General features: G+C 35.2%; 1 protein-coding gene across 7 annotated transcripts in view; it reads right to left on the bottom strand.

Annotated features, from left to right (window-relative positions):
• Positions 1 to 13,737, bottom strand: part of TBC1D5 (TBC1 domain family member 5) — a 565,131-nt gene that overhangs the window by 408,001 nt on the left and 143,393 nt on the right. For all 7 annotated transcript variants that reach the window (XM_065943328.1, XM_065943324.1, XM_065943321.1 and 4 more), the window contains one exon: positions 10,150 to 10,351. The gene's annotated coding sequence lies outside the window, so the exon portion shown is untranslated. The remainder of the gene's footprint in view (positions 1 to 10,149; positions 10,352 to 13,737) is intronic.

The following is a 13,737-nucleotide window of genomic DNA, read 5'->3' on the forward strand; positions in this document are numbered from 1 at the left end:
TATGTACCACAGCTTCCTTATCCATTCGTCTGCTGATGGGCATCTAGGTTGCTTCCATGTCCTGGCTATTATAAACAGTGCTGCGATGAACATTGGGGTGCACATGTCTCTTTCAGATCTGGTTTCCTCAGTGTGTATGCCCAGAAGTGGGATTGCTGGGTCATATGGCAGTTCTATTTCCAGCTTTTTAAGAAATCTCCACACTGTTTTCCATAGTGGCTGTACTAGTTTGCATTCCCACCAACAGTGGAAGAGGGTTCCCTTTTCTCCACACCGTCTCCAGCATTTATTGCTTGTAGACTTTTGGATAGCAGCCATCCTGACTGGCGTGTAATGGTACCTCATTGTGGTTTTGATTTGCATTTCTCTGATAATGAGTGATGTTGAGCATCTTTTCATGTGTTTGTTAGCCATCTGTATGTCTTCTTTGGAGAAATGTCTGTTTAGTTCTTTGGCCCATTTTTTGATTGGGTCATTTATTTTTCTGGAGTTGAGCTGCAGGAGTTGCTTGCATATTTTTGAGACTAATCCTTTGTCTGTTTCCTCATTTGCTATTATTTTCTCCCAATCTGAGGGCTGTCTTTTCACCTTACTTATAGTTTCCTTTGCTGTGCAAAAGCTTTTAAGTTTCATTAGGTCCCATTTGTTTATTTTTGCTTTTGTTTCCAATATTCTGGGAGGTGGGTCATAGAAGATCTTGCTGTGATTTATGTCGGAGAGTGTTTTTCCTATGTTCTCCTCTAGGAGTTTTATAGTTTCTGGTCTTACATTTAGATCTTTAATCCATTTTGAGTTTATTTCTGTGTATGGTGTTAGAAAGTGTTCTAGTTTCATTCTTTTACAAGTGGCTGACCAGTTTTCCCAGCACCACTTGTTAAAGAGGTTGTCTTTTTTCCATTGTATATCCTTGCCTCCTTTGTCAAAGATAAGGTGTCCATAGGTTCTTGGATTTATCTCTGGACTTTCTATTTTGTTCCATTGATCTATATTTCTGTCTTTGTGCCAGTACCATGCTGTCTTGATGACTGTGGCTTTGTAGTAGAGTCTGAAGTCAGGCAGGTTGATTCCTCCAGTTCCATTCTTCTTTCTCAAGATTACTTTGGCTATTCGAGGTTTTTTGTATTTCCATACAAATTGAGAAATTATTTGTTCTAGTTCTGTGAAAAATACCATTGGTAGCTTGATAGAGATTGCATTGTATCTATAGATTGCTTTGGGTAGAATAGCCATTTTGACAATATTGATTCTTCCAATCCACGAACACGGTATGTTTCTCCATCTGTTTGTGTCCTCTTTGATTTCTTTCATCAGTGTTTTATAGTTTTCTATGTATAGGTCTTTTGTTTCTTTAGGAAGATATACTCCTAAGTATTTTATTCTTTTTGTTGCAATGGTGGATGGTATTGTTTCCTTAATTTCTCTTTCTGTTTTTTCATTGTTAGTATATAGGAATGCAAGAGATTTCTGTGTGTTAATTTTATATCCTGCAACTTTACTATATTCATTGATTAGCTCTAGTAATTTTCTGGAAGAGTCTTTAGGGTTTTCTATGTAGAGGATCATGTCATCTGCAAACAGCGAAAGTTTCACTTCTTCTTTTCCTATCTGGATTCCTTTTACTTCTTTTTCTGCTCTGATTGCTGTGGCCAAAACTTCCAACACTATGTTGAATAGCAGTGGTGAGAGTGGGCATCCTTGTCTTGTTCCTGATTTCAGAGGAAATGCTTTCAATTTTTCACCACTGAGGGTGATGCTTGCTGTGGGTTTGTCATATATAGCTTTTATTATGTTGAGGGATGTTCCTTCTATTCCTGCTTTCTGGAAAGTTTTAATCATAAATGAGTGTTGTAAATTCAACTAAAATTTTTAAAACTATGTTATATTTTTCAAATACTACATCTGTTCATGACAACAAGATATGGTATGGGGTTTTTAGCTTGTTTCTTTTTTATATTAATTTTTTGTTTAGTTCTACTAATATACAGTTAACCTTAATATAATAAAATTTAAGATATTTATAGTGTATATCATGTGATTTTTAACTTTGATATACTCCTATCCACTTGCTGATACATGCTTTTTTTTCCCTTTGTTTTTTATATTAATTTTTAAAAACTGCCAGGACCAATGTGAAACAGTTTACCCCATTTGCCTTTATGAGGTTTATACTGAAATTTTTGTGTTCAAGTCTTTAATCCATCTAGAGCTGACTTTTGTATATCATGTAAGATGGGAAGCCAAGGTCATTCCTATGTCTGTGACTGTCCAATTTTCCCAATACTGTTTATTGAACAGACTATCCTTTGCCCAATCAATATTCTTAGATCCTTTGTCATAACTTAATATACCATCCAAGTGTGGTTTTATTTCTGGTTCTCACTTCTTTTACATTAGTCTATATGGCCATTTTTATGCTAATACCATGCTGTTTAGATTATTACATCTTTGTAATAAACTTTAAAATTATGAAGTGTGGTGCTTTCAGCTTTGTTCTTTATCAAGATTGCTTTGTCTATTTAGGGTATTTTGTGGATACATACAAACTTTAGGATTGCTTTCCTACTTTGTGAAAAATGCCAGCTGACTTCTGATACATGATTCACTGAATCTATAGACTGTTCTGGGTGCTATGAACATTTTAGCAACATAATTCTTCCCTTCCATATGCAGAGAATATTTTTCCATTTCTTTGTGTACACTTCAGCTTATTTCATTAATGTCTTATAATCATCAGTATCCGTATCTTTCAACTCCTTGGTAAAATTTATTCCTGAGTTTTATTCTTTTTGATGCAATTGTAAATAGGACTATATCCTTAATTTCTCTGATAGTTCACGTTGTTGTTGTTCTACTTCAGTCACTAAGTTGTGTCCAGCCCTTTGTGACCCCACGGATTACAGCACGTCAGGCTTCCCTGTGCTTCACTATCTAAGGAATTTGCTCAAACTCATGTCCATTGAGTTGGTGATGCCATCCAACCATCTCATCTCTCATGGTCTGTCACCCACTTCTCCTCATGTCCTCAATCTTTCCCAGCATCAGAGTCTTTTCCAAACACTCAGTTCTTCGCATCAGGTGGCCAAAGTATTGGAGCTTCAGCATCAGTCCTTCCAATGGACATTCAAGGTTGATCCCCTTTAAGATTGACTGGTTTGATCTCCTTGCAAAACTCTTCTTTAGCACCAACAGTTCAAAAGCATCAATTCTTCAACACCCAGCGTTTTTATGGTCCAGTTCTCACATGTGTACATAACTGCTGGGAAAAAACACAGCTTTAACTAGATGGCTCTTTGTCAGTAAAGTGATGTCTCTTTTTAATACAGTATCTAGGTTTGTCATAGCTTTTCTTCCAAGTAGCAAGCATCTTTTAATCTCATGGCTGTAGTCAACTTCAGCAGTGATTCTGGACCCCAAGAAAATATCATCTGTCACTGTTTCCACTTTTTCTCCATCTTTTTGCCATCAAGTGATGGGACCAGATGCCATGATCTTATTTTTTTAAATGCTGAGCTTTAAGCCAGTTTTTTCACCCTCCTCTCTTACCTTCACTAAGAGACTCTTTAGTTCCTCTTCGCTTTCTGCCATTTGAGTGGTATCCCCTGAATATCTGAGGTTGTTGATATTTCTCCTGTCAACCTTGATTCCAGCTTGTGATTCACCCAGCCAGGCATTTCGCTTAATATACTATGCATATTAAGTAAGTAAGGTGACAACATACAGTTTTAACATAGTCCTTTCCCAGTTTTGAACCAGTTCATTGTTCCAGGTAGTTCTAACTGATGTTGCTTGATCTGCATGCAGGTTTCTCAGAAGACAGGTAAGGTGGTCTGGTATTACAGTCTCTTTAAGCATTTTCCAGTTTGTTGTGATCCACACAGTCAAAGGCTTTAGAGTAGTCAATGAAGCAGAAGTAGATGTTTTTTCTGGAATTCCCTTGTTTTTTTCGATGACCCACTGGATGTTGGATATTTGATCTCTGGTTCCTCTGCCTTTTCTAAACCCAGCTTGAACATCTGGAAGTTCTCAGTTCACATACTGCTGAAACCTAGATTGAAAGATTTTGAGCATTACCTTGCTAGCATGTGAAATGAGTGTGACTGGACAGTAGTTCTTAGTATCTTCTGCTTCTGTTAGGTCCTTGCCATTTCTGTCATTTTTTGTACCCATCTTTGCATGAAATGTTCCTTTGGTATGTCTAGTTTTCTTGAAGAGGTCTCTAGTCTTTCCCATTCTATTGTTTTCCTCTATTTCTTCACACCATTCTCTTAAGAAAGCTTTCTTATCTCTGCTTGCTATTCTCCAGAACTCTGCATTCAGTTGGGTGTATCTTTCCCTCTCTCCTTGCTTTTCATCTCTCTTCTTACTCAGCGATTAGTATTTGTGTAAAGCCTCCACTTGCCTTACTGCATTTTTCTTTGGGATGGTTTTTGTCACTGCTTCCCATACAATGTTGTGAACATCCATCCATAACTCTTCAAACACTGTGTCTACCAGATCTAATTCGTTGAATCTGCTCATCACCTCCACTGTATAACTATTAGTGTACAGAAAAGGAACTGATTTTTGTATATTGATTTTGTACCCTGCACCTTTAATGAATTTATTAATTCTAACAGGTTTTTTCTGGTGGTGTTTTCAACATATAATATCATCCCTCTGCAAAGAAAAAGTTCTATTCCTTTCTGATCTGAATACTTTTTATTTCTTGTTCTTGATTTCTCTGGCTAGAACTTCCAGTATTATGTCAAACAAAATTGGTGAGACTGTTTTTTTTAATATGAGTAACACCATCTTTTTCTCATTTTTACTCATTACAAAAACAACTGGGATATACAGCCCAAGTTAAGAATACTCAGCTTCTTGGGGACAGGGGTGGTGGGGTGGGCAGGGGACGCAGGAAGCTTGGGCATTCTTATCGTCCACCTGATCTTAGGAAAAAGGCTTTCAGCTTTTCACTATTAAGTATGACGTTAGCTATGGTTGTTCATATGTGGTCTTTATTGTGTTTATTAAGTTGCCACCATGCCCTATTTCTTGAGAGCTTACACCATGAATTGGAGAACGCAATGGCAACCCACTCCGGTATTCTTGCCGGGAAAATCCAATGAACAGAGGAGCCTGGTGGGCTGCAGGCCATGGGATTGCTAAGAGTCGGACACGACTGAGAGACTTTACTTTCACTTTTCATTTTCATGCATTAGAGAAGGAAATGGCAACCCACTCCAGTGTTGTTGCCTGGAGAATCCCAGGGACGTGGGAGCCTAGCGAGCTGCCACCTATGGGGTCGCACAGAGTTGGACACAACTGAAGCGACTTAGCAGCAGCAGCAGCATACCATGAATGGATGCTAAATTCTGTCAAATGCTCCTTCTGCATCTACTGTGATGATCATATGATTTTCATCCTTTGTTTTATCAATGCAGTGTATCACACTGATTTCAGGATGCTGAACCACACTTACATCCCTGCAAAAAGAAAAATCCCACTTGATTCTGTTGTATAATCTTAATGTACTACTGAATTTGGTTGAATACAGTTTGTTGGGGATTTCTACATCTGCGTTCATCAGAGCTACTGGCTTGTAACTTTTTCGTAGTGTCCACGCCTAGTTTTGGTCTCAGGGTAATGCTTACCTGAAAAAACAGAAATATGCCCTCCTCTTGTTTTCTGCAAGAGTTTGAGATGTTTTGATGTCAATTCTACTTTGAATGTTTGGCAGAATTCATTAGTGAAGCCATCTGTGCCAGAACATGGCTAGGACTTTCCTGATCCTATCAGATTATTCAGATTCTCTCTTTCTTCAATATGATAGATTGCATATTTCTAGAAACTTAACCACTTCTTCTAATTTGTCCAGTTTGTTAGTGAATAATTATTCATAGTAGCTTCTTATGAACTGTATCTCAGTGCTGTTGGTTTTCCCCCACCTTGGTACACCCAGCTTAAGTTTTTTCTATTTCATCTTTTAAAAAATAAAACTTTGTTTCATTGATGTTTTCTGTTGTTATTTTAATTTCTATCTCATTTATTTGTGCTTTTTGTTTTTCCCATTATTCAATTAATTTTGTGCTTAGTTTGTTCTTTTCTGTTCCTTGACATGTAATTTGAGTTATTTATTTGGGCTTTCTTTTCTTTTTCTTCTCTGTGTGCAGCTTTTTTTTTTTTTTCTTATTGAATGAATTTAATTCTACAGTGCTCTATAACTTTCAAAAACTTCACAAACACAATTTCACATACTTCTATAATATTCCTTTTCCCCCCACTCCTCTACTGCCCTTCCCCACTTTCGTCTCCCAGCTGGTAAATACAAGTTTGTTCTCTACATATGTAAGACTGATCCTTTTTTGTTTCATTCACTGATCTGTTGTATTTTTTAAATTCCACATATAAGTGATATTGTACAGTGTGTGTCTTTCTCTGACTTACTTCACTTAGAATAATGCCCTCCAAGTTCACCTGTGTTGCTCCAGATGGAATATTTCATCATTTGCCAATGGCTGAGTAGCATTCCAATGTGTGTGTGTGCTTGTGTGTGTACACAAACTATCTTCTTTACGAACCATCTGTTTATAGCAACGTAGGTTACTCCCATACACTGGCACTTTTAAATGCTGTCGCCATGAACACTGGGGCGCAGGCATCCTTTCGGCAGTGTTTTTGCTTTTCCCAAATACATGCCCAGGAGCAGGACTTCTGAGCCATGTGCTAGTCGGTTTTTTTGTTTGTTTGTTTGTTTGTTTTTCATTTTTTGAGAAACTTCCAAATTGTTTTTCACAGTGGTTGCACATATGTCCATTCTAATCAACAGTGTACAAAGGTTTTCTTTCTTTCCACATCCTCGCCAACGTTTGTTATTTGTGTTCTTTTCGATGATAACCATTCTAACCAGTGTGAGGCGGTATCTCATCACAGTGGTATCAACCACTGAGGTGATATCTCAAACAAATGCAAATGCTTTGACCTTTATCTCTCTGATTATTAGTGATGTTGAGCATCTTTTCATGTGCCTACTGGTCATCTTCATTTCCTCTTTAGAAAAATGTATTCAGTTTATCTGCCCATTTTTTAATCATTTTTTTTGTATGTTGAGTTAAATGAACTATTTATACATGTTGGATATTAACCCCTTATTTGTCACATCATTTGCAAATATCTCTTCCAATTCAGTAGGTTGTATTTTTCTTCTATTGATGCCTTCCTTTGCTGCGCAAAAACTTTTAAATTTAATTAGGTCCTATTTGTGTATTGCTGTTTTTCTTTCTTTTGCTTTAGGAGATGAATCCAAAAACTACTGCTGTGATTTATTTCAGAGAGTGTTCTGCCTCTAGTAGTTTTATAATATCTGGTCTTACATTTAGGTCTTTAGTCTGTTTTTAGTTTATTTTTCTTTGTTGTGTTAGAGAATACTGCAATTTCATTCTCTGACATGTATCTGCCCAGTGTTCCCAGCACTACTTATTGAAGAGGTTGTCTTTTCTCCATTGTGTATTTGTGTCTCCCTTGTCACATATTAACTGACCCATAAGCATGTGGTTTACCTCTGGGCCCTCTATTATATTCCACTGACATATGTACCTTTTTTAAATTATCATAGCTTTGTAGTGTAGTCTGAAATCAGGACATGTGATTCCTCCAGCTCTTTTCTTCTATGTCAAATTTGCTTTGTCTGTTTGAGGTCTTTGGTGTTTTCATGCCAAATTTTAAATTATTTATTCCAGTTCTGTGAAAAACGCCATTGGTTATCTTGATAGGGATTGCACTGAATATGGAGATTGCCTTAGTAATGGTAGTAATAGTCAATTTAACAACATTAATTCTTGAATTCAAAAGCATATTTTCCCATCTGCTTGTGCTGAAAATTTCCTTCATTGGTATCTTACAGTTTTCTGAGTACAAGATTTTTATCTCCTTACTGAGGTTTGTTCCTAAGTATTGTACTCTTTTTGATGAGATGGTAAATGGAAGTGTTTCCTTAATTTCTCTCTCTAATAATTCATTGCTAGCATATAGAAATGCAAGAGATTTCTGTATATCAATTTTGTATCCTGCAAATTTATTGAATTCACTGATGAGTTCCAGTAGTTTCCTGGTGGCATCTTTAGGATTTCCTATGTATAGTATCATGTTACCTGCAAATAGTGACAGTCTTACTTCTTCCTTTCTAATATGGATTTCTTTTCTTTTTCTTCTCTGACTGCTGAGGCTAGGACTTCCAAAACTGAGCTGAATAAAACTGAAGACAAAGGACATCCCTGAAATTTCCTTTCTTAATATAGGTGCTTATTGCTATAAACTTTCCTCTTAGAACTGCTTTAGCTTTTAATACATTGGATTGAACATAATTTTTATCTTTTTACTTTTCTGTATATACTAAACTTTCTAAAAAATATATCACATTTTTAATTTTCAACCATTTGTAATTTGTGAAAAGGATAAAAATGTTAAATAAAATCAGAAGGAGCACTAGAATCGACCACTTTGGGGGGGGAAATCTGTTATTCTAAGCCAATATAAATGACTTTGGAAGTTTAAAATATTTTAAAGCAAGAATGATGAGAGCATCGGCATGCACAATTTACATAGATAGAATGAAAAAAGAATAGAATTTTTAAAAATTCACCTTACTATAAAGGACTGATTCTATTAAAGATTTTCTTCCATTTATATTTTGAAATATGACCACTGGTGTCTGTGTTCTTACTGCAAAAGAACCAATAAGTGCTCCAATATTTTTCAGTAGTTACACAGTTCTTTCCCCAAGTCATCAATACTTGTAATGAATCAAGAGAAATGAGAAGCACAGAGAAGACAACAGAAAAGCAGCTGGATTGAAACAGAAAACAAATTGCCTCATTCTATTTATTTTCCCTACAAGTCAGTCATAAAGTGATCTACAGTAGGACTTTTTGAAATTGCAAAAGTGATCCATCATTGGATAGGGAAATAAATGTATTTATGGGTATCAGTATATATTAAATGAAGTATACGAAAAAAAATGTAATAAAATAGAACACAGTATATATTCAAGGTAGCCAAGGCAGAATTGTTTCAACTTTTGTTAGCTTCATTTGTGCATTTATGCCTGTGGAAAACATTTCATAAACACAAAATGTATTTCTTACTAAGGGTTGTGGTAAAAAAAAAAAAAAATGTGAAAGCTACCTATTTGATATACCTTCATCTCTAAGGTCAATCATTCTAAGTTTGCAATGCCTTCAACAAACTTAATGAACATCAGAATGCAGGTAGGTAGGAAGGTAGGAAAGAAATAAAGAAAAAAGGTGAAGAAAAAGAAAAAGAGATAAGAATACAAAAAGTATTCAGTAAGAAAAGGGCTGAAAGTATTCCGGTGGGAAAATATTTTTAAAGACCAATGTAAGTTTAATTAAGAGAGAAGGAAAACAATGAAGAAAAAGAAAAGACTGGAAGTTGGTGGGTCAATAGATAAGTGGAAAGAAATTGTCAAGGAACCCTGTGTTACAGGGCAACATTATTCCCTGAAGGAGTCTGCAATCCAAACCCGGTAGAACTGTATAAACACATACATACACATATACACACACATGGAGAAGGACATGACAACCCATTCCAGTATTCTTGCCTGGGGAATTCAATGGACAGGGGAGCCCGGTGAGCTACGGTCCATGGGATTGCAAAGAGTCAGACACGACTGAGCACACAGCACATATACATACATACACACAACACACATTTTCTGTACACAAATCTATAAAATAGATTATAATAACTATCATAAGGGTATTATTATGAAATGAATGTTTATCATTCCCCAAAACTAAATATTAATTCCCAGCATAATGGTATAGGAGTGAGGCCTTTGTGAGGTGATTAGGTCATGGGAGTGGAGCCCTCATAAATGAGATTGGTGCCCTTATAAACAGCGACCCTTGAGAACTCTTTTATCCTTCCACCACATAAAGACACAGCAAGAAAGTGTCCATCTATGAACCAGCATGTGGCTTCTCACCAGACACCAAATTTGCAAACAACTTGAACTTAGACATCCCAGTCTCCAAAACAGTGAAAAATAAATTTCTGTGATTTATAAGTCACACAATCTATGAGACTAAGACAGATGTTAATAGCACTGAATTTAAAATGTACGTTTTGAAATGAACATACACTTACCTTTCAGGAAAACTTTATTGATCCACAAATCTAACTGACACTTGCAAATGCATGCTCCTGTTATGGCCCACAGATGACGTCAGGCTCTGTACAATAGAATTCTCCAAAAAAAGTCTTGGTTGGCCAACAGGAAGTAAACAGTCAAGAAACAGAGATCAGCTAAGCTCCACCTCAGCTGAGCTTCAGGATAAACAGCAGATACCTAGAAGAATAAAGAAATAAAATAGCTTCAAGTATTCCTCTCCCTAAGCAAAGAACCCCTAAATCAAAGTCATCAATGCAAAAAGCTGAAAAAACTTATGCCATATTTTTGGCTCTTAGGAGACAAATGTTAGCTTCCACACTAATCACCCTTTCCATCATCTAAAATAGAAGAAAGAAACTCACTTTATAATGCTCACAATAAAAAGCATTATAATACCAAAAAAAAAAAAAACCACCTAAAATACCTCAATATAAAATACATCACCTGTTATCACTTTGTTTCACTGACATGAAGTGTTCAAATAAGAAATGCACTACTCTAATACATAATAAAATAATAAGCATTAAAATCACATAAAATAAAAAATGGAAATCTGATATTTTAAAACAAATGTGAAAAAACTCCACTGAATATTAATTCCAAAGTATTAATAAAAAGCAAAATTAGAATACAGTTGTATCAGTGTGGCAAGTAAATATTATTTGTGAATTAAAAATTAACTTCCATAGCCTTTTTGCCTACAGAAAAACATTTATCATCTTTAATAATATACTTCAATACACTTTCACAAATCCTATCTGACAGAGATACATCTCTACATAAAAATCTTCAAGAATAACAACAGAATTCCTTAAATATCTACCTAATTTAAGTAAAGACCCTCTAAAGGATAATAAATTACTAAACAATATGATCATTCTATTCTAGATTTCATTCTGTATTAGCTTACTCCCAATAACCTATTACAGTTTATTGGTGACTCAGCATATGCACAAAAGGACAACAATACTTAGGCAATATGGAGTAAAATATAAATCAAAAACATGGAATTGAAAAGCATTATGATAAGAAGTATATCTGAAACCTCTGGGATCAAAAGAAATTAATTACTTAGAACACATTTTAACATCATATGCTACTAAAACCAAATAACAAAGTATGATTTCTAAAGACTACAAATGAATGTAGCATTGATCTTGAGATAGATTTACAGAAACTGTTTCATGCTCCTGTAACTGAATATAATTCATGTTTTGTTTGCTTGTTAGATAAAGAAAATGATTTATTACATTCTGATGGAGCATTTCCTTATTTTAACTTTCAATCTTATCTGAAAAGTTACAAACAATATGCTTCTGAGTTATATAATCTATGAGCGGAAATCACCCAGATAACCACAGCAGCTCCTTGGACAGCCATCTAGTCACGTGGTTTTCCTGTATGGTTGAACTAAAAATTGCCACACCACTGAGACAAAGCACGCATCCACTTCGCAGCTTTCCCTCATAAAAATATAGACTATTTTTATATTATGGATGTTTCTTTAGAGTAAAGACATTCGAGGACCTATCAATTATTACAACATAGGTGTATCTGATGAATGTATGTTTACATAACACTTAGTACAGATTGTCATCCTATTGTGTCAACACTACTCAGAGAATGATGGCTATTTCTTCAGAAAGTATGACTGTAAACAAAGAAAAAGTAACATTACAATCAGTGTCCTCAAAAGTTTTGATTTGTTTTATTCCTAAATACATATTTTATAGTACAATCAATTTTACATTTCCTACACTGCTTGGGATTATGATTCACTTTCTTGTTCAAACAGGACATATCCATTAAAAGATTTCACTGACATACTATTGAAGAAACCAGGAGAAAGACTACAGGGAAGGCCAGGGAGCACGGATGGTTAGCTTACAGGAAGAGTGTATATTATGCCTAGACTTGTTCTGCAAACCACAGGCAGGAGGAATGTTTACCACAATCTCACTGAAAGGATATACCAGTTTTTCTTCCAGTTATTCTCTATGGAATTGCATAAACATTGAGAAATCTAGAAATAGACATACACATGCACATATAAAAATTATTGTCAGTGTATAAGTTACTGCTGCCCTGGGACTGCAATAATTTATGTAACATCTGTTTTCATATTTTTCTAATTTTTTTCCTAATTAACATGCATATTTAACGCATAAATGCTCAGACCACCTCTTTTTTCTGCTGACTGTGCCTCTTTATTTTTGAAGTTGTGCACTCCTAGGGAGAATTCAGGATAGATGGAAACCAAAATCTTATTGAAAGCACTAATTTCACAATGTAAACAACAGTACTAAACCAATTTTCAAGAAAAGACTACAGCCTTAAGAGTTTTCACAAGAAAATTTCAATCTGTTAACAATAGTCCTACAGTAAATTAACGTCAAAATACCAAAAAGTAACACAAAAGCACTATTCCAATAGTATATTAATCTTCTTCATTCTATTTTCTAGCTTTTATAAGGGCAAAAAAAAAACTTTTATAACTCCTATAGTTTCTTGTCTTGGTAAATTTTGGTAGCATTTAAAAGTTTTATGCCTTAGGCAAATAACATAAATAAATACATTCCATTTATTTACCCCATAAATAAATACATCCCTTCCATTGCAAGGGCAGAGCCGACATCTTAAAGCTGTCAGCAGAGACTTCAGCAGTGGCTCTCAAACTTCAGTATCTATAAAAATCTAAGAAGTTTCTTAAAATGGAGATCCCGAAGCAGACCATCCCAAAGATATGGATACAGCAGTGGAAAAGATGACTTAAAGCTTTCTCAAATGTATCAACCAATAACAACTACTCCCCATTTTTCAAGCACACAATCATTAAACTATTTGTTGAATATATATAACACTTCATCTAGTCCAATTAAACTGTACTAGACTTAATATAAAGATTTCAAATGTGTTTCTGAACTACTACTATCAAGGTTCCTTTTCAACACAAAGAGAGGTAACTGAACAAAAGCAGTTTTAACTATACATAAAATGTCTCTACAAATTTGATTTTCTTTAACACAAATTTTAGTCTTAAACTAAATCATTTAGGAATTTCCATGTCAAAAGACATAGCAATGTTTAAGGGAGATGAATGGTTTATAAGGAAACTACTGTTGCGTAAGTTAACTGACTAAATAAAGTATATTGTTGACAAGTAAAAAAAAAAAAGTCAAAAATATGTAAAAGTGCCTAATACAATAACAGTTATTAAAAAAAAAAAGAAGTAAGAGCTTACATCTAAGTCTCAGTGATACAAATGGACGCTAAACATACACTGGTACTCAAGCAGCACACAAGACAGAAAACATCTACTGTACTTCCAGGTCCTTCAGATTGCTCGGAAAAATTAAAGTGTGCCCATCTTCCTTCTACAGGAACACCCCCAGTCACTATGCCAGTGTGCACTCCGGTTACTGTTCCAGCAGCCCCACTAACCTGATGGACTGAAAGGACTGCCTACGCAGCATTCCCGAGGCTTAAAGACTCTTAAAAATTCTAATGCTCCAAACTTGCACCCAAGGTTAATAGGAATATAATTCTTTTAATTTTGAAGTTTG

This window comes from Muntiacus reevesi, chromosome 8, assembly GCF_963930625.1.
Source record: "Muntiacus reevesi chromosome 8, mMunRee1.1, whole genome shotgun sequence".
Taxonomy (NCBI): domain Eukaryota; kingdom Metazoa; phylum Chordata; class Mammalia; order Artiodactyla; family Cervidae; genus Muntiacus; species Muntiacus reevesi.